Source organism: Bombus vosnesenskii, unplaced genomic scaffold, assembly GCF_011952255.1.
Source record: "Bombus vosnesenskii isolate JDL3184/JDL3185 unplaced genomic scaffold, Bvos_JDL3184-5_v1.1 scf7180000013265, whole genome shotgun sequence".
Classification (NCBI taxonomy): Eukaryota; Metazoa; Arthropoda; class Insecta; order Hymenoptera; family Apidae; genus Bombus; species Bombus vosnesenskii.
Window position 1 is genome coordinate 2,467,254 of NW_022882925.1, and position 21,036 is coordinate 2,488,289.

A 21,036-nucleotide genomic window follows, 5' to 3' on the forward strand; every position below is an offset into this window, starting at 1 on the left:
CTTTCTTTCTCCATAGTCGTTTCTCCCTACCATCGTTCCTCGACGTTCCACCACCCCCACCAATGGGCCCCCCTTTAAGGACCATATATATGTCATAACGCAGTCGCCAAGAGAGCAGCCAGGCTTTGAGAAAAATCGTTCCTGACTTATGCGGTTGCCGTGAAAACGGATTTAGGGGACCACTCTCGCTTCCTTTTATTTGAAGAGCTGCATTTTTAAGGAATTACACCAGTCCCAAAAGCTGCTCGCTCCGGAAGAATGTAGTTCTGGGATGAAATGTGAATGACTAGTCGGATTTTCGGTAATCTTCTCCTTTCTGACATGCAAGTTTATTTATAGATTGGTTTATGCGTATACGGTGACAAATAATTCATAAATTATTTAGTGTTTGAAAGGAATGTTTCACATGTAAAATGAGTTGACGTAGAATTGTATTGACGGCGGTAATTTGATGTTAGTTTAGTATAGGTAGACGTGCAAGGAACATGCGAAGCTTAAGTTTCATTTTTTAAACAGTATCACATATTTTTTAGATATGCTGTATTAGAATCTTGTATTCTAAAAGTACGTATACGTTCCCAAGTATTGGGTAAACCGAAAGCTGACGTATACGTTCTCTGTAGTATAGAATTATGTTTATCCTTAACGAAAAAATTGAAGTGACCAAGGAAATACCATTTTTCTATTAATAAAAGCTATTTCGTACTATATATATATACCAAAAAATGCTGCCGGTTTTTGTGCAATGTTTCTGCAACTTGTCATTCCTGTAAAACGATATTAAATTATGTATACCAAAATAATGAATGTTATTTTAACATTAAAATGTCCAAGAAGTGTTGTATAAAAAGTATAACAGGTACAGCAATTTATATGATAATATATTACACTATTTGTGCCAAAAAATAATTAGTACAGAAAATATTCTAATTTCAATATTACAAAATGAAAGATTAATATACAAGACGGTCAAGAAATGATTGCTCAAGCAGCTCGATATTTAACAGGGACACCCTCGAACATGGAAGCGAATTTCATGGTTGATTAAAAACATCTCCGAGAAATATCTACGGGCGCCAGCCATTACTCGAAAAAGGGGGTTGAAATTCAGCGAATTAACGGTTAAGTAAATATTTGACAAGTAGATACCGGCGATTTCTTGTCGCTGGTTTCCTTCTCGCCTGGCTCTCTCGCGCCGGCCCCTCTCCGCATAATTGGTTACAGATGCATTATTCTTCGGCTCGGCTCGTTTCGCAGCCCATGCATAAACATTAAACTCTTACGACATGGGCGTCGTTCCTCTATTTTTTTTTATTCTCCTTCTCTTTTTTCCAACCCTTTTTTCTCTCCCTTTTACCTCGGCCCTCGGACCGATTGTGTTTCTAATTTCGCTAACACTCGTGAACCGTCTGGGACTGATTGAAATTCCTTGCGACTGTTTGAGGAGGACCGCGTTCGAGATCTTTGACTCGGTTGGCCCCGAGGTGGATGCGGCGCGATAAAAAATAATTAAAGACCCTTTTGATCTCGCCAGCCACAGGAGATCGTAAATTCAAATGCACTTGGTATATCGCAAAACGTACACAGCCTCTGTGTTCAACAAATTTATAATTCACCTATAATTTTATTTAAATCTTCGTACTCTCTTAGAACGCGAGCATACAGAGCGGTAAGCGGCAAAGCAAGTGATGGCACAACCAATGCCAATGCTCCGCATGCCAATATTGTTACTAACCGCTTATCTGTATGTTCACAGCCTTGGTCGCAAAAAAAGGCGAAGTGGGACGAATTAATGAAACTCTCGCCGAAAATCTCAGACGTGTTTCGTTCATTGTCAACGAAGTAAAAAGAATTCGGAGAAGGGACAAACTAAGCGAGGGTAGAACAGCGAATTTCACTGTGGAAGCGAAACAATGCGGTCGAGTTAGATGCATAGTCGGTCCCCTGGGAAAAAACTGCTCGAAAGCCAGGCAGATTGGAAATTTTATTATTTATATTTGAAATTTATTATCGCCCTGACTGGCCTGGTCGGTCCCCTTCTCGTTCACCGGTATTCTTTCCGCGGCGTCCGTGTTCCCTCCCCTCGTCAGCCGCTTCTCGCGCCGTCTCGTCGCCGGCCTAATTTATCGTTCCTCAACTTTTTATTAATTTCTTACTGCTCGCGGAATCGCGATCGCATTAAAAGGAACGTCCACGGCCGCTGAACGGTCACCGAAATGCATCGGTACACAAACGGAATGCCGTCCCTAATTTTTCGCTCTTCTCCATCCTCCCCCGTGTCCTCTTTCCTCTCCTCGTTCTCCTGTGCCGCGACCGCGAGGATCCTCCTCGTTCCGTTCTTTCAGCGCGCGGTGTCCGCTGATCCCCTTACTAGCTTTTGGCCCATCGATGCTATCGGGCATACCGACAAAAGAAACACATTTTTCCGCAAAATGCCGCACTGGTGGCGCTCCACCCACCCCCTCTTTCACTTCTCGTAAAAACGGATCCGGTTGGAAATTCCGCGCGCGGATCATCCCGCTATTTCATTCGACTATGTCCGCCCGTTGGGACTTTCTGGAATACAGCCGAATCAAATTAAATCCGTGGCATAGGTTGCACAGTTCTCCATGGATAGCTGAAATCGTGGATAATAGTTACGCATCTATGATGAAATTTAATTCTTGATCAGCCATTAACGAGAATAAGTAATGATGATGTATACGAGCCTCTTATTTGTCTAATCAGTTAATTGGATAAACCAGAAACTAAAGAAGATGGATGAAATTATACGCATGTAAGGTAATCAGCATCGATCAAAGCTCGCTAACATTTTAAGAATTTCAAAAAGCGAAGAGTTAATCACTTGGACCACTTGACCGGCTCGCACGCTATATATTATCGATAGAATTAGATTCTTTTATTATAAAAATATAACAGAATACTATTAAAAATAACACGACGTTATATTGAAATCGTATAACGAGTTTCCACTGGCTGAGGCTAAAAAAACTCGATCGGAGATACCGGTTTCAAGGTTCGCGACAGCTCGAAATTAGAAGGATCGATTAGTTAATCGACTGCGCGGTGAGATAAAGTCGTGTATTCTTGGCGGCTGAAAAATCGCGAAACGTCGGCCAGGAAAAAACGAGGACGGGCAAAACCGAAACGAAGCATGATGTGGATGAAACGGGGCAGAGGGGCGTGTTGCACATGATCTGAAATACGCTTGATCGTAGAAGGGGGTTAGAAGAAGGCGTGAAGGGGGCGAAGTATCGTTTGATCGAGCAACGATGGATTCCTGAGTTTCGAGGACGGCATGCGATTGCCAATCGTTTGTTTCCCGATACAAAGGCGATCGGGGCCAATCAAGCGGCCAACTAACATTGCGGTGCACTTGCTTTCGCAATTCCCTTTTCGAACTCGCCACTTTTATTGCCAGATATCTTAGCCTCTGTTACTCTCAACCCCCGCTCGCCTCCTTGGTCTGCTCTCGCGTTAATTATAGCGAGGGAACGGAGAAGCAAAGAAATAAAACTATTAGGTTGCTCAGAAAGCTTGTATAGCGTTCAATAGTTAATGTATCCTACGTCAGGATAGGTTTTGATAGAATTCTTCAATTGGTAGAATCGGAAGAAATTTATCATGAACACACTGCGGGTTTTTATGCAGATTTATGCTTTTGAGAGTATACAATTGATTTTTTTGACAGCGAAGGTACTTGATAGAAAATTGTTTCACTTACCAAATATTATAGAAAACATTATACTTCAGATATTTTATATAATCTTTTTTCATACTGTGTGCATTATGTGCGATCTTGTATCTTCAAATGCATAAAAATTCGCAGTGCCCAATCATGAGTTTCTCTGTTAAGTATTTAATTATTAAGTTTGGAAGCAATATCGTTTTTCGTTCGAAAGATTTCGGTTCTCAATAAGACGACATTTGTTGGAACGTTGAACTACCGGACGACGGCAACGCAGTGGTTAGCGCCTTAGGGTACGAACGTTCGGGACCCGGATTCGAATCCCGGCGCCCGTATTTTCCGAAATCTGATTTTTCGGACGTATAGCGTGCCTCTTCTCCTGAAGGGTGGCAAGGATGTGGTGGTCGTCAGTCAACTAGGCGCCTCTGTGTTTTGACTGCCAATTTGGCACATATCATGGCGGTAGCCCTCATGGCTATTAAATATTCCTATTTTCTGATGTGGAGAACCGCCGAATGAAAATGCCATCCGTAAAAAGAAGAAGAAGATGGGTCCCCCCGCTTTCCCTTTTGTATGCTTTAAGGGATTTTTATCAGCTGATTAGTTGATTGTGTTGGAACGTTCAACTATAACGCAGTCTAGCTTTTATCAAATTTTTCAGAGCTGAAGAAATTAGAATAGTTGTAAGACTTGAAAACTTGCATTAACTACTTAGAGGAATTCGTATTGAGAAAGACAAATGATTCTTTGAAGAAGTGAAGAACTGCTTGATTAGTAGGAAGACATCGAAAAAGACTATGTATTATTCAATAAAATATTGATTTTGTGAATCCTCTTCCATATCACTTCGATTTTTACATTCGTTTCTTTTGTCTATACATTTCTTCAAATAATCGTCTTAAAGTCAGTCCTTATCATAGTATCATACAAATGGTATATCGCTCTATCATGTTTGGCATAACTCCGCTTTTCTTCTCTCGAATGGTGCACTAGAATTCTACATAATGGCGATTCTCTTCTTGTTTTAAACTCTCGTAAGTTGTCTTTAAATTTTTCTTACAAATTTTCCAAACAGTACAACATCTTTCTTATCTTCGCTACTTTTCTTCCTCAAGTTATCCTCGAGCGAACGAAAGACCATCAAATGAGGGGAATTTCACGTTGCTGCGATAAACATGATAGTCCGCCGGCTCGATAATCGACTGTATCGAGAAGAAACATCGAATCCGTCTTAACGGGGAGCGAACCACCGTGCGCGGCTGAAAATTATTCACGATTATTCACTCTGCGGATGCCTAGGAATTGGCGCGAGATTTCCATTCGTAATCGATCGACAGACGTATCATTACGTTCGCGTTTCTCCTTTTACAGCGCGTTTTCAACGGCCGCGGTCGAGCCAGAGGAGCCGTTTAATTACATACTTAAATATTTATACGCGCGGGAATATAAATCGAATCGATTCATAAAAGGCGAGCCAGCATGCTCTCGAACGTGGCCCAGGGAAACAAGACCATCGTCGAAGGACCGCGATCCTTTGGATGGTTGCTCGTGCGCAAAAAAGGGGCGAAAACGAAAGAGATAGACAAGAGAGGAACGAGAAGACCAGAGATACCCCATGGTCCAACTATATCCTTCTCTTGCTTCCTGGCATCTCCCTTCTTCTTCCGTTTGGCTGCTCTATTAATTAGCTCGCGGCAGCTCGCTCTCCACTCTGTTAATTTACTCGAGAGGGGGAGGGGGCGCATTTTATTTTTCGTACGGGCCTGAGAGTCGTCGATCCTCCGCGTCGGTTGGCTCCTCAATCCGGCTCTATTAATTAGCCGGGGCCCTTTTTTCCCCGCGGCCAGGCCCCGTAAGACCCGTCGAATCCCGTCAGGAAAAAGGGAACGCCGGACAACGAGAAAAAGAACGCGCGCGCGGCCAGCGTCCGTCTCGGATTCCAGAATCACCGGAAAGGGAGAAGAAATATTCCGGTTTCGAGCAAAACGATCCTCCTCTCTCTCTGCCCCGACCCTGTTCGCGAATCCCTCAGCGTTTTCGTTGGAACTCCAACGATCCCAGGTCGATTGTTATGCAGGCGGTTTCGTAACGCGTGGGATCCTGCTTGGACGTCCATTTCCAAGATCCACAAATGATATAATTGTATGACTAAGTAGGTCTGATATTAAATAATCATTTACCAGAACAATTTATTGGGGGGCAAATATGTCCATATCAATTTATTTAGTATACTGGTACTTGAAATTATTCTTATATTCTGCTTATGAAACTGTATGATAGTTTAATGTTCCTTGCGTACATGAAAAGTGTAACTATACCATAATTTTCGAAAAATGATAACATTACGGTGTACTCCATAATATTGTGCCAATGTGTTCTTAATACGATGGAAAAATCATTTAACAATGGTCTAGTATTCGTTGATATCATATACATAATGTAAAAGTATTTATCTGCTAGTAAATGCTGTCGAAGACACTACAGTAGAATTCTGTTTATATGGACTTTTGAAAGACCAGATAGTTTATGTAATTGGAGATCATACACTGAAAGTGATCCTCCCACTGTTTATGATTTTTCTTCTTATACTAGGAATTCACACGCAAACAAGTAGATTCAGCCTCTAAAAGTCCATCTAATCGGACAGTACAGTTTCGTTCAAATAAATGTCATTTATATTGGAGCTTTCCCTTTGTACTGTGAAATTTTTTTACCGGGAATCGCTCTGCATTTCGCAAAGAAAATATCATCCCTTTGAATTCTTTCTGTTTAAAGAGCGATTTTTTTGTTATAGTGGGAAGTAGAAATCGAGGTTAGATACACCAAGCAGTTTTGAACCGATATGGGTGGATTCGTACAAAGGGGCGATTTGTCAAACACTTTAACAGCTGCCGTACGCCGACAGCATTATGGAGAGGAGTGTATTATCGATTTTCACGAAGTAATTCAGACGCCATGCTCGTCCAGCCACGCGGAAAGCGCTTAATCCGAAACCCTTCGAACAGTTTTGCACACGTTAAACCGCATAAAACGTGAAGTCTCGGGGTACACCTACGGGTTCTGGGATTTCAATTTGCAATTTTCAAGCAGAATTCTACATTCGTTCAATTAGCACATTAAAAAACACAAAACGAAAGCATATTAAATACACCGCTCGTAATTTTGTTTAATCATTTCCTCAATCTTCTACTCTGATTTCATGGTTTGTCTTCGTTTTCGTTGTATCTCTTTAATGAACCGAGCAGATGAATCGCGTGTCCGTATGAAGACAGCCAGTAGCCATGAGTCCATCGTCATGGATGAGCTTGGAACTGGAATCGAGAGAAGAAAATTACACGGTGTGTCGATCGAATCTTTCAATGCATGATTCTTCTGCAAATAGAACTCGTACAGATTCTTTTCCAAACTCACATTCCATTTCTTCTTTATCATACATTTTCCCATCTATATTGTTTACGTGTATTTTCAAACGAGAAGAAGGGGATTGTTTCTTTCAAAATCGACCCAGTCGGTTTTCTTCGTTTTCGTTGGAAAAAGCGTAGCCAGAAATATACGGAATATCCGCGAGCTGTCGGCCGGCATCCGGTTGACTATTTCGAGAATATAATCGCGAAACGGGAGGAAAAGGGGTCGGAAGATCGCGAGCCGCTCTTGGAAGAAAAGGGGCAAACTCCGTTGAGAAAGTGTTTTTCTGCGTTTTACTGGATTACTCGGTATACCTTCGTTCTTTATCCACTGTACCAGAGCCAGTAATGGGCCATTTCGTTCATTTTAAGCACGCGATGACAGGCCAGCTACCAAGAAACAATCTCGTGTACCATATATGAACCACGTACTTGAAATTCATGATTCTTTTCTGATTATTATGCTTGCTATGGACACATTTTTATTCACTGAACTATTCTTCTTCTGAACTACACACTTGATATGGAAGATTTTTATCCATCAAATGAAATTCTTCGTAATCGAAATTTAGAATGAATTTAAAGGGATGTATCTCTATGAAGTTGGTAATTTATTCAAGTGTATGTATTGTTTCTTTGTTATTTGTTAGGTAGCTTCATGATCGTTTTCTTAAGGGACTCGTTCTTTTGTCCATGAATTGTTTGAAGCAATTTCTGCACGTTTCTAATGCATTCAACGTATCGAAGATTGGAATATATCATAGATGAAACGATGGTCTATGACTAATAAATAGATATATCAGACGTGATTCAGAATTCTATTCAAGCTCTAGAATCTCTTGTTTGCTCTGAATAGATACATAAACTCTGTCATCATCTATTTAAAAAATAATGCCTTTGCTATTAATTAACTTAGAATTTTTATCTTTCTAATTGCTCCAATAGAAAATCATTTCCAAACTCAACTGTTCAACGGACTATCAAAAATCTGTTTCAACATCTTCCTTTACACCATCGATCATATAAAAATCTTTTTGATCTGCAATCAATTACCAATTCTTATCTCGAGTAGTTCATTTCCTCTCCCTCTCCAAATCACATTCCGCAATGGAATCACGTTGATGGCGAGGATTCACGCAAGAAGAAACGGGAAACATCCGTAATTAAAAGATACAGATCTTAACAGTATACGGATTAATAATTCATCGCGTTATTAGTATCCATTACGCTCGAGTTTTCCTTCTCTAAGTGGTGGCCGTTCGATCGAACAACGAAAACAACTACGTTCTCTCGATGGTCGTTCCATCAAAGAACGAAAAAACCACGTTCTCTCGACGGTCGCATACCTTCGTTGTCCATAACTTGGCCGAATTTCCGGCCAGTGGTACGATGATTCGGGGAAGTAACCCCGTAAATCAATTTCCTCGCCGGTCGAGAAAATCACAGAGAGCGAGAGAGCGTGGCGTCGCGTCGTGTCGTTAATAAATCGAGCTTTCTTCCCGGCTTTATCCCGCGTCGTTCCTCTCGGTTCGCCATAAGTCGCTTAAAGCCGTTGCTCTTCGGCGCTTTAGTAATTCGAGTTAGCTGTTGAAGCTGGCCCTCCGCCGCCTCTTCCTCTCTCGCTTGCACGGCCGCCGACTCGTCCCGTCCTCCTCTGCCCGCCTTCTCTGTTATTTCGCGCTTGGCGAAAAGCGAGAAAAAAGAAGAGAACGTCGCACCGTCGGTGGAAACGACCGAGCAAGAGGACCGAGACCAAGACCACGAACCGCGCCGATTGTTTTAGCCCTAGGCCAAGAACTAAAACGGCCGGAGAACTCCGGAGGGTCAGGGCCGTGACAGAGGGGTCTTGCAGGGGGCACGGGAAACAACCGCAGTCGAATCGTTCGACACATCGTTCTCCCCGAGGAAATTTCGATTTCAGGGAATATTATCCGCAGCAACTTGAATTAAATTATAATAGGAATTCCATTTCTCTGAACTTGTCCGGAGGCGAAGGTTCCAGGCAGCTGGAGTTCGTATAATAGTGATTCATCGGATTTCTTTATCATTGTTATTTTTTAGTCATGCAATAGGAAGTCAAATAAATGGATTCCGTTCGAACAGAATTTAGCTGGATGGATATTAATTAATGTTTCGTTACGAATGACGAAATATATCAATAACTGTATCAAAATGAGTTTTCGATCTTCGAAATGAAAAGATTCTTCTAGCTTATAATCAGAATTCCTTTTTTACTGCAATACATTGCATAATCGAGGTTTACCGCATTCTTCATTAGCCCTCCTGCTTCAAAATAAACTCTCAATCTTCGAATTGGAAAGAATTTATCATGTTAACGACTGAAAGTCGATCATCCAGAAAGTAGATCTGATTTTCTTGCGATATATTACATGATTGAGGGTTGTATCACCCTGTGTTATTCGCAGTATTCCTAGAGTATCAAATTCGTATAACGAATTGAAGTCCATTTAATGGAAGTTCATCAATTTTTCTCACTATATACATATATTATTTATCATTCGTATAATATGAGTTTATGTTCAAATAAGTGAATTCAACATCTACACAAATAATACGATATCATCTTTTTTAAACTTATAAAGTTTATACGAGAAAATGACCATCGCAACAACTACAGAGATTTTAATTAGAATTTCGTTCCAACAAATGAGATTCTGCTACGAGCTCCTTTCGAATTAATGAAACTAGTGCGTATCTGTGAAATTGGCCAGAAGATAGGAAGAAGAGTAACGCGTGAAAATAGTGCAAATCGTGTAGGTGTTAGTGAGTCATTCGCAAAGTCGCGTGAGATGATTCTTTTATTAGCTCGTTGGTTTGATATTGCGCAAGTAGTTCAGGTGTTTCGTTTAGGGAAAATTCCGTTTGCAAAATCGATGGTTACGCTACTGTCAGCACTCAACAAGGTTTTGCAAGAGGTTCGCGAAGAATCGATCCTCTGTTTTCCCTTCGCGCTTTTTCCCCTCCATCCGTTGATGGTTTCACTGCTTCTTTCTTCTTCTTCTTCTCTATACGAGGCGGAGACAAGAGAGCGACCACGTGCCAAATCATTCGAGTGGAATCGGAGAAATTTAAAAAATATTCTAAATTTAATTACCCCGACGCCGACCCTCGGTCTTTCGAAATCGTCCGGGCTGCCAATGGCTGGTTGAAAAATAGCCGATCGACGAACCGAACGGACAAGGCACTCTGGCGGGGTAGCATTTGTATCGTTGAAAAAAAGGGAAAGAAGAAAGAAACGCCTCGAATCTCTGAACCCTATCGTCAACGAATTGTCGCATCTAAGGGAAAGATGTTTGGAATTATTTATGTTTTCAACAATTAGAAGGAATATTTTTAATTTGAGCAGAAATATCAGACAACGTTGTTAGATTTCCTGTCATATCTACATATATATGAAGCACTAGTCAAAGGAAATGATTCATTAAGCAGAAAAGAGTTAAGAAGATTTAGGTCTAAAGCGAAATGTCTTGAATCGTTTAAATGTTTAACATTGCAGAGGAACATTCTGAGAGTAAAAAGATTTAATAATACTATTAGAATTCTTATAATACATAAAACTCACAAGGTGAAGGAATTGAAATCACTTAAGAAAGTCTGATTGTCATCGAGTTGTCCATTTAAAGAAAATAGCTTTCAGGAGCTTTTAAGTCTCCAACAATTAAGAGAAACATTTTCAATAAGAACAGAAATATTTTATTGTTATATATACATGTTGTTAAATTACCACGTATGAAGCACAAGTGAAAGGTTGAAGAGGGAAGAATATTTAGATTCTATTGTCATCGAGTTATCGTTCGAGTGATTTTGACTTGTAACAATCAGACGGAATATTTTATAGCAGGAGCAGAAACATTCGAATGCAATGAATGGAGTGCAAGTCGAAGGAAACGACTTATTATGAATTAAAGAGTTAAGAAGATCGAGTTAAAAAGCGAGAAGAAAGAAGACCGAGTCCGAGCAATGAAGAGGTCAACGAGAGCCCCAATTTCAATTTCGCTTTCCCACGCTTGCCCGTCGTTGGATCAATTCCCCGACTCCATATTTCACTTAATAACTCCACGATCAAAGAGCTCACGAATCAAACTCCTATCAAAATCAATCGGAATATTTACCATCATTTTGCAAGAAACGAAAATTCGTCGTAGGGACACGTACTTGAATACGTCGCAAGAAACACATACTTGGCCAAATTCTTCGAGTACTCGCTCTTTATTCGCACTTTAAAATTCGTTAGACATTCGCTGCGCTCTTTGAAAATTCTCTCTTACCACTGTTCACCCTCGAGAACCCTCGACCGCCCTTTCTATATATCTACGCTCGCAGCCACCCTTCATCCACATTGATGCACGAATATTCTCTATATCTTCGCTATTCAGACATCATAGTTACACTTTGCTCTTGAAATCTCTATAGATTCTAGAGTAATTCCTTCAGATTAAAATCTAATTTCCGAAAAATAGTTCAGCCGCTTCTTTTTTTGCGTCTATTCATTCGCAAATGGGTCTTCTGCAGGAAGCAGCTGATATTATATTGGTGAAATTGTTATGTCGCTGATATTTATACAAATTCATATTTTTCTGAAAATAATTCACCGTCTAGTCGTAAATAACTACACAAAAACTACTAATTAGATACTAAATTAAATTTCTCTTGCTTAAGTTTCGAGTAGTTATTAATTTCGTCCTAGATATTAGCAGCGTTGTAAATTTTGTTATTAATTGACAAGATGAAAGGAAAGAGTTCTGCGATGTAAATAATTGATTCATTGGTCGTTGAAAGAGGTGAGGCTCTTTAAAGGGTTAAAAATATGAGGTTTTTCCGGAAGAAGGTGATCAGAGGAAGGGTAGATCCAGTCTGTCGTGGCTCGGAACGGAGACAGAAACGCCACCGGGCATCGATAGAGCGTGGCGGTGCACTTAATAATAGTCCTCGCTCGTTACGCACTCGTCGAACTGCCTTGTTAAGGCTAACAGCCACTCGCTCTCGGGGAATATTCGAAAGTTATCGGACACGCGATCTCGTAAATCAATGCGCGTTATGGGACTTTGTGGAACTTTGGAGCACACGCTCTAATAATTTGTCATGAATCTTCGTTTCAAGCCAGCAGCAATATAATCGAACGGACGAAGTTATTTTCAACGCGGTGAAACTAAATTCCTTCACCAGGAAGGACGTGTTTCTTTAAAGATAATTTCGCAATTCCATCGTGACGGTTGCTTAGCCAATCTGGAACTCGTTTGGTCCGCTGCGTTAACTAATTCCCCCAATTATCTTAAGTAATTCTATTAGTCCGACAACTCGGATGTTGCCCCTGACTTCCCTGTTTCGCGTGTCGTCGCTGAGATTGTGCGATTTAATCAAAGATATAATGGTTTCTTAAAGTTTTCTTGGAAAACGAGGGCTCTGAAATCCTGGCCCTTCATCTGTGAATCGCCAATATGTATCTTTGGTAGGACCTGGAAGATATAATTAGAATTTTATAATATAAATATTGCTAGCGTTTATTAATTTTGATATAACTACATTATCGTATGGAATAAAAACAAATTGTACGTTTTATTAAAAATATCTTTTCACACGGAGACAGCAAGTAAAATATGATATCTTCGTATACAAGGGAGATTATGTTTAGCAATATTATGGGAAAGGATTGTGTCTCAAGAAACTGCTCTTAAAACCTAGAACAGCAATACAAATAAAAAAAAAAAACAAACGTATTCATTCGCAGTCTCTTCCCCCAATTATCCCAAAGCTGATTAATCATTTACGTCATCACCCCTGGAAAATTGACTCGGTTCAACGCTATCGTGTTTCCGTAAATAGCGTTCAATCGATCGCTCGATATTTCACCGCGGATACTATTTTATTACCGATCCATTTCGTCACCCCTTTCCTATTGCCGCTTTGGGAAATTTGTTGAGTGAAAAATCGGGGTGATGGCGAACGATCGGGCATCGGATTTCGTGTTTTGACAGCGGATCGTCGATCCGTGGCTATTTTCTTTCCTCGTCTTTATCCTTTTTTTTACGTGGTTCCTAGGCCGAGTTTTTCGAAAGTCGAGCAAATGGGGTGCGCGAGGAGACAAGGCACCCTCCTCTGGCTATTTGAATTTGTAGAAAGGGTTCGATTCTGTTTATTTTTGGCAGCTAAAGTGGGGGACAGGGTGTGCGTGTATATGTGCTAAGGGGTAGGAGGATACGCTCACACGTGAATGGCCGATATTACGCGCGCGCTCTCTTCACCCTTCGTGAAAAGTTTACGCGCGTCCCACGTAAGAGTCGGATTGGGGCGGCGGCGTAGAAACCGGGGGTGAATTCGGGGGTCGCGGCGATAAGTAGTACGCGTGTTTTCGCTCGAACTCAATTTACCCTCGCAACGCTGGAAACACCGGCAAAAGGGTGGCCTTTCCTTTGAAACGAAAAATCTTTATCCTTTGCCAGGATTTTTAAACGCCAGGGGCGCGTGACGAACCCCTTCGAATATCGCGCTAATAGGTACGCGTAGTTTGATAGATGTACTCTCCCTTTCTTTTTACAATGTATAATATAAACCATGGCTCTTTCTTGTAAATTACTGAATTTTAAATGTAAGAAATACAAGTCTTGAGTTAATTAAATACTTGAAGATCTGAAGCTATTCGTTTCTTTCAACAACTTCGATATTTTCTAGTGACGATATATCGTATAAATTTCATTTTTAGTAATCAGCGAGTGCGTGACCAACTTTAGAGATTTATGCAAGAGTTTTCTGAAGATAATTAAGTGTAACATAGGCAAAAATTTGTCTCACTTATCAAATATTGTAACGAGCATTGTACTTTGCATATTTTACATATTCTTGGATATTACGTTTAGCCATGCACACTCGTGCACTTGTTGGACGACCGTGTAGCATTGATTGCCTGCACAGGGATTAAACTGAAAGTCCTCGATGTTTCATAATTCATACACAGTCCAGTGCACTTGAATCAGCGTTAAGAAGTATTTCCATATCGCAGTTGCGTGTGTGTGCTTTGAAGAAAAAAACCAACTCGAGTCGACCGGACCGCTCGGTCAATAATTTCGGAAATCATTGTTCTCCAATATTCCACGGAGAGGTTTCCCCTCGTTAAATTTAACGCGGCCGCCATAAGTAACAGTAGAGCGAGAAAGAGGGGAAGGGGTTGGTCGACCCACGACTCCGTGAAAAGAAGGGGGCACCGCGTAGAAAAGAGTACGGAAAGAGGGGTGGTCGGTTGACACTAAGTAGTATGTCCGTAACAGTGGCCCGAAAAATCCATACGTCCGAGGGCAGGCAGGCTAGATTAAAATGAAAAAAGAAAGGAGAAGGAGAGATGGAGGAAAAAAATTCCGCGCCTCGCCGGAGGGGTAAAACGATACCAGCTATACGCGACATTAATGAATGTGCCTTTAGAAACGGCCACGCCGAGGGAGGAAGAGAGAACCAGGGAGAGAAAAAAAGAGAGAGCCGCGTAGCACGTGGCTCGATTGCTTTAACGACCGTTTGTACGCGCGCGCGTTCGTTCACGCACGCTGCGCCTCACGAAAGCCTCACGAGTCGCTTAATAATCGCCGTTGATGAATAATCTCGTTTTCGGAGCATCGACGATTGTTACGCGAATTTCAACACCTCGACGAAAGGGAAGAATTTCGTCGAACGAGGTAATGAGTCCCTTACGCTCTGATTCTTGGAAATCACGCGCCTCTGTTCATACCGTGAACAGATTGGAGGATACGAGGATGAATTTTGACACGCAGACGTTGGATAACTTTGTTTTCTGAGCGCCAGCGATCGTTGCACGAATTGTAACGCCTCGTAAAATTTTGTAGAATGGAGCAATAAGTATAGTCTCTGACTGCGCCTTAATCGTTGCAAGTTACGAGCTTCTGTTCGTACTGTGAATTGATTGGAGGACGAAGAGAGGGATTCCGACAAGCTGGCGAACAAGTAATTCCATTTTTAGAGCATTAATGATTGTTACATGCATATAAATAACTATTACTACTACGTCCTACTAACTACTATTACTTTGAACGACGAATGAAACATCTGAAAGCGGATGTGCATACACTCGTAAGAATCTATATGCATATTTGGTTGCTTCGACGTATTGAGTTCATCAGAATGACAGTTCGCCAGAACACTCATCCACTGTAATCATAGTCTAATTCTAGAAAATCATGCGCTTCTGTTCGTATCCACATATATGAGCAGATCAGATGATAGATAGAGGAATTTTGACAGGCGGCTGATTTATTTCTAACCAATCAAGCTTTCAAGTTGCCTCTGAAGAAAATATATATGATATTCGAGGATGAACGCACACGATTTACGTAGCCTGTAAGATTGGCGAATCCACGGATATCAGAACGCCCAGATCTATAAATACTGTCTATAAATCTCGCGGTACAGCTCGCTAGTAATAATTAGGAGGAACGAGTAGACAAAGGCGGGAATAATTCTATCGGCAGAACATGAAGGGAAGCTCGTAAATTGCCGGTTGGAAAGGGAGCGTGTCCAAGAATCTCGCCAGTCCTCTGGAAGCTGCTGTCTCTTCCCTAAAGTAGGAATCGCGTTAATTATAATGGCAGCGTGTAACCGCCGTTTATTCTGGTCGCGAACGAAATTTGATTTCCAACAACGAAGAAGATTCGAAAGCAGGAGAAGAAGAAAGGACGAGCTGGTACGGCATGAAAGAAGGTGCTAAACGGATAGCACCGAGAGAAACGGGACAGCAGAATGGCGACCATAACGTAATTTTGACAGAAATAACGCCGCCGTGCTCGCTAAGAGACAATAAGTCCGCGACACTCTCTCGCAGGGGATCTTAGAATAGTTTAGTGTCCGCTGGTCTCTTCCTCTCACTGTATTCTCCATCTCTATCCTCTGTTCCACCTTCGTCCGAGACTTTCCCGTTTCGTCTGCTTGCTTTGCGTGACCCTCTTGGCGCCACGATTTTCATGGTTGCGACCGGATTGATGATTGCGCTGTATACAGACGCTGCGCCATTTTAGTTGCACCCTTTCCGGGTCAACTTTTCGGTAAACCATGGTTTGCGTACTTTCGTGGAAACTTTTAGACAACTTCGTATATTTTCTTTTCTCTCCTTTTCAGAGCTAAGCATTTTTTATACCCTTTTGACGCTTACTCAGAAGAAGGTTATTTCTATTGATAATTTTGATGGCACCAACTGTTCATTGGTTTCTCCTGAGGAAACTTTTGAAGAACTTCGAAAGATTTCTACTTTCTTCCCTTTAGAACGAGATAGCTCGAACTCGTTTACTATTTATCCAGTAGAAGAGAATTTTTATTGATAATTACGATGGTAACAACTTTTTATTAAATTGTTGTTTGGTAGCGTTCGAGGAAACTTTTGGTGAGCTCCGAAAATTTTCTTCTTCTTTCTTCTTGGGGTTGAATAACATATTGTACCCTTTTGAGACAGTGAAAACGGGAAGAATCTTCCTATCGATAATTTTGAAAATAAAAGGTCACTTTCCAAGAATCGATGGAAGTTTCCTACACAGATCGATGGAAGATTAACGTGATCCTTTCTCGAAGTTTCAGAAATATTGGCGTGCAACGTCAAAATATTCCCATCGATCACGTTTCCGCACCACTCCTCCCCAGAGGTCCGTGAAATCGACGCAGCATCTCTATTCTAGCTCATTAAATCGCATCTGGCTGGTTACTCCTTTAACGGAGCCGTTTTTCCGGAAACAATGTTGTGACGAGGGCCGTCGAAAAAGGGGTAAAGAAGCCGTGAGGGGGGTTGCCCGTTGGGATTTTTTTTTTGTCGGTATTTAGGACCTCTCGAGAGAGAAAAAGGAAGGAAAAGGTTCAATGGACCCTTCGCGGCTGCCGCGTAGAACGGACTACGACGCAGCGGGCACTTGACGCATTATCCAAACACGCGATTTTGTAGGTTATGTTAATACGCGCCCCTCCCCTTCTTTCTTTATAGAAACGTTCCACAAATTAAAATTACAAATTTGTTAAGCAATGTTTATCATTAAGAAAAAGAAAATGTTCGAATATTCTATAGTTTATATTATATGTTCTATACAAAACATTCCTTTTATTACAAAAATATCTGCTCTCTTTTACAAATGCAAAGTTCATTTATAGATAATTTGGTAAAAATTGAGTCTAACATCTATCTTTCTCACTACACTTATAACTTAAAACTACAACTAATGAGAGCTTGTGAGTAATACGAAAGAAGTGAGTATCGACCGAGAAGATAATCATGATAATTGGTGATGAATTAAATAAAAATGAAATTTGCTTGGCTGTGAGAATAAAACTTATGTCATAATATTTGAAAAATTGTTTATTTCCGTAACATATAAGCCTGTTTGAAAGTATGTCGTGTAGATTTGGTTGGAGATCGTGCTCGGGTCGAGGATTTTCAGCTCACCAGATCACGGGACGCGTATAAAGGGTTATTCAGCGCGCGGATTAAATGATAAAAAAAGGAGGAGAGAGCCTGCGCGCTGAAATACGGGGCCTTCTTTTCAGGATTGGGCTTTTTGAAAATTTTAAACTCCCCGATCAGGGCCCGGGGTTTTTCATCCACAGCCGGATCGACCTCTCCCTTCCAGCCTATACGAGTTTCAAGAACTACGAATAAAAGGGTTCAGCCTTTGAAAGCTGCTGGATATTCGTGCAAAGGGGTAGAAAAAGAGGGATCCCGATTGCGCGTGTCGTTCTGTGAATTTCTCATATTTTTTAAGATTTGACCCTTAAGTCCCGTCACGTTTCTCGTATTCTTCATTTCGTTGCGCACTGTTGTCAGCATTTTTGTCCCACTGTATGGGCGGCACTGCCACTCCCTTCCGTCTTAAACTTGAAACAGTTTTTAATCGCTTCGACACTAGTTTCCAACGCAACTTTTACACCGAGAATTGACGAAATATGGCTTTTCTATCTATGCATATTCATATTGTTATCAACATAATCATAAAAATGATCCTTAAACGTTTTTTAAGAATAAACGAAAGACAGTAATGGAGATTATTCAATGTTCAATTAGAAATTTTAGTTCCCATCTAATATTAATGTTCACGAAATAATTCTTAATACTTGTTCGATTATTCAACAAATTCGACCATCGTATACCATGATAAAGAGATTTGTGAGATCAATGGCCTACTTTATTGATATTTTAATACTCAAATACTCAATTGTTTGATCAAATTTAGGATCGAATATACATCATTGTATCTTTTAACAAGATCCAAGGCCAGGTTCCGTTCGATGCCTAGCAGCCGTTTTGGCACGCTTCCTGCGACGCGGTACGCATAATTAGGCATCAACAAAATGTCTAACATTCCCGGATATTAAAGAAGAATCATGGACACTCTTGGTAGCACTCGCCATACTATGCGTTTATTCTTAATTAATAGCAACTCGATAAGAGGAGCCTTGACCCCCAACGTTCGTATGTTTGCAACTTTCTCACACGTAATGAGTTACATCGTGGATGTTGGCTGTAAATTCGCGCGAATAAGAATTTCCTCGACGGCTAGTAGTCAGAAGGTGCTCTAACGAGCTACACAAAACACGCAGCTGTGTTACATAATTACTGCACCGGAGGATAGATTAACAGTCCAAACCGAATGTTACGCAACAATATGCATCAACGTTCCCGGTTCAGCTAAACTGGATAATTAATTTAAGCATCCAGAGCGAAATGTAAATTTCGTAATTTGAGCACGTGCTGTCTTCGGCCTAACCCCGTTAAAGAAGGATATGCTCATCTTATTCGCGAGAAAATCGCAGTATGGTGCCATTTTTAGAATCCTAATTCTGTAATCACAGTTTCACGAATTCTTCATTTAATTTGTTAAATGTGAAGACCATGGTAGAATTTTAATATACCATAATTGGGAGCGAAAACCATTATTCGGACCAATAAATGTCTCAAAAAATGTCTGTGTGTCAAAATATCCCTTAAATCTAGTTGACGAATATTTTAATACTATTATCACTAATATTTTGATAATTTTGAAGAGGATGAACATATTTAATTCCGAAATCAAATACAAAGGCAACTTTGTTACTTATCGCATTCTTCTTCCGCAATCTTCTTATGGGATAAATTTTCTGGACTTCAATTCCGTAATCGTAGTTTCATGCGTTGCTGATTTCATTCACGAAAAAACGAGATCGATCCAGAAACTTCGTGCATTTGAGAGAACGTAATATGAAAGTATGGGAAGTATGTATAATGGTTCGCCTCTCCCTCGCAACCTTTACCATTTCGTCTCTTTTCTCGTTGTTCCTTTTTCTTTCGTTTCCCTGCCACACGGGGAACCCTTCTTCTCTTTCGCGTACACACGTGCGCATAAAACTTCGCTGGTACCTATCCCCACCAAAGGGTCCGATGGGGGGAACCCCTAAGAGAAATATTCGACAATTTTTAAACTCGTTTCTGAACGCATTCAAACGTGCACAGTCGACAAGTAGGAATTTCTTGGAATCAACCAAGCCTTTGGTAGGGCACGCCGAACGTGGACCATGGTTTCCGGCTAACAGAGGTGGGGTCTTTGCCATATATTCTCCTGGTGGTTATACATATATTTCGCGGCTATTCGCGAAATTCTTGGGAAGAGCGTGTTATTGTCACTTAAACCGTATGAACACGACAAACATCCTGGAAACTTCTAACGCGTCATGACGAGACTGCTATGGAACCAGAGAACCTTGTTAGAGATTCAGAAGTACGTTGGTCTTGTAGACATGATGTAGCATAGTGATTAGTACATTTTTAGATAGACTATAACACATTCATATTTGTTGAAAAATTCTAACAAATTTTAATTTCTTTGGTACATTACCAAATAGTGAAGAGTATTTTAAATTAAATATCAAAAGATGTCCTAAGGTCTGTGGACTTACGTTACTTTGGAGGTAGTCAGATAAAACTACAATGACGTGTTGCAATCATAAATCGCTGATAGTTCGATTCAGAATAAAATGTAGCGAATTTTGTCTCGAAAATGAAATTCAAAATAATAGGAAGAAAAATCGTCAAGCTTTCGAAATCAAAATACCCAATTAAAAAGAATTGGCAAGTATATTTGATGTACAAAGTAACTCCGTGCTTTCAGTATTCCTAATAATGGCAGTCCGCATTGTTCCAAGTTACAGTTCGCAAGTTCTCAATATGAATTACACGAGGCCATATTGCATCCCTATATCGATAATATTTTTTGAAATTCATTGAAAATTCGGCAAAACATTATAGTATCCCATAAGGACCTGTAATTAATTAACTAGAATAAGTCAATCATAAACAAGCTGTTGCAAATTGATAATTTAATGACTTGAAGTTGTAGGACCTGCAACGAAACTCGTTTTTATTTCACTTCTGTTCATTTGGTTTTGAAAGGCTATGCTATAACTCATATCTGAGATACTACAGTATCATTACCAAAGGTTTTTTAAAAGTCGTGGACATATTTATGATTTCTTAAACGTTACGGTTGATCGTTTAAATATTAATCATGTCACCGTTAATTGCTGCTGACATTTAATGAAAGACAAATTTCTTTTCTGTAATATCCATCAATTTCTTCGTGTAATTACACTTTAAACGTCTACATCAATGACAAACTCTACTTCTTACTAACCACATTAGACTGTCGCAGATAGGGTCGGTAAATCAAGCGCGCACAGTGAAGCTCTTCAGTGAACTCAGTGAACTACAGAACGCTTCTTTACCAACCATCCGATTCTTTATTAACAGCAGACGATACCACTCGAATCTACTATCGAAAAATTCAAGAATTAACTTGCCAGTTCAAACTGAAATTCCCTATATATAAAAGAAAAAGTTCCGTACATTCGATCCTGCTGATCATCATCCCGTAAATCCTCAGCCCGAGAGTAATCCTCACCTCGTCTCTTTGGTTTCTG

At 40.5% G+C, this 21,036-nt stretch overlaps 1 protein-coding gene across 4 annotated transcripts in view; it reads left to right on the plus strand.

Annotated features, from left to right (window-relative positions):
• The window catches only part of LOC117243443, a 122,714-nt gene that overhangs the window by 91,357 nt on the left and 10,321 nt on the right, over positions 1-21,036 (plus strand). The gene's annotated exons all lie outside the window — the stretch shown is intronic.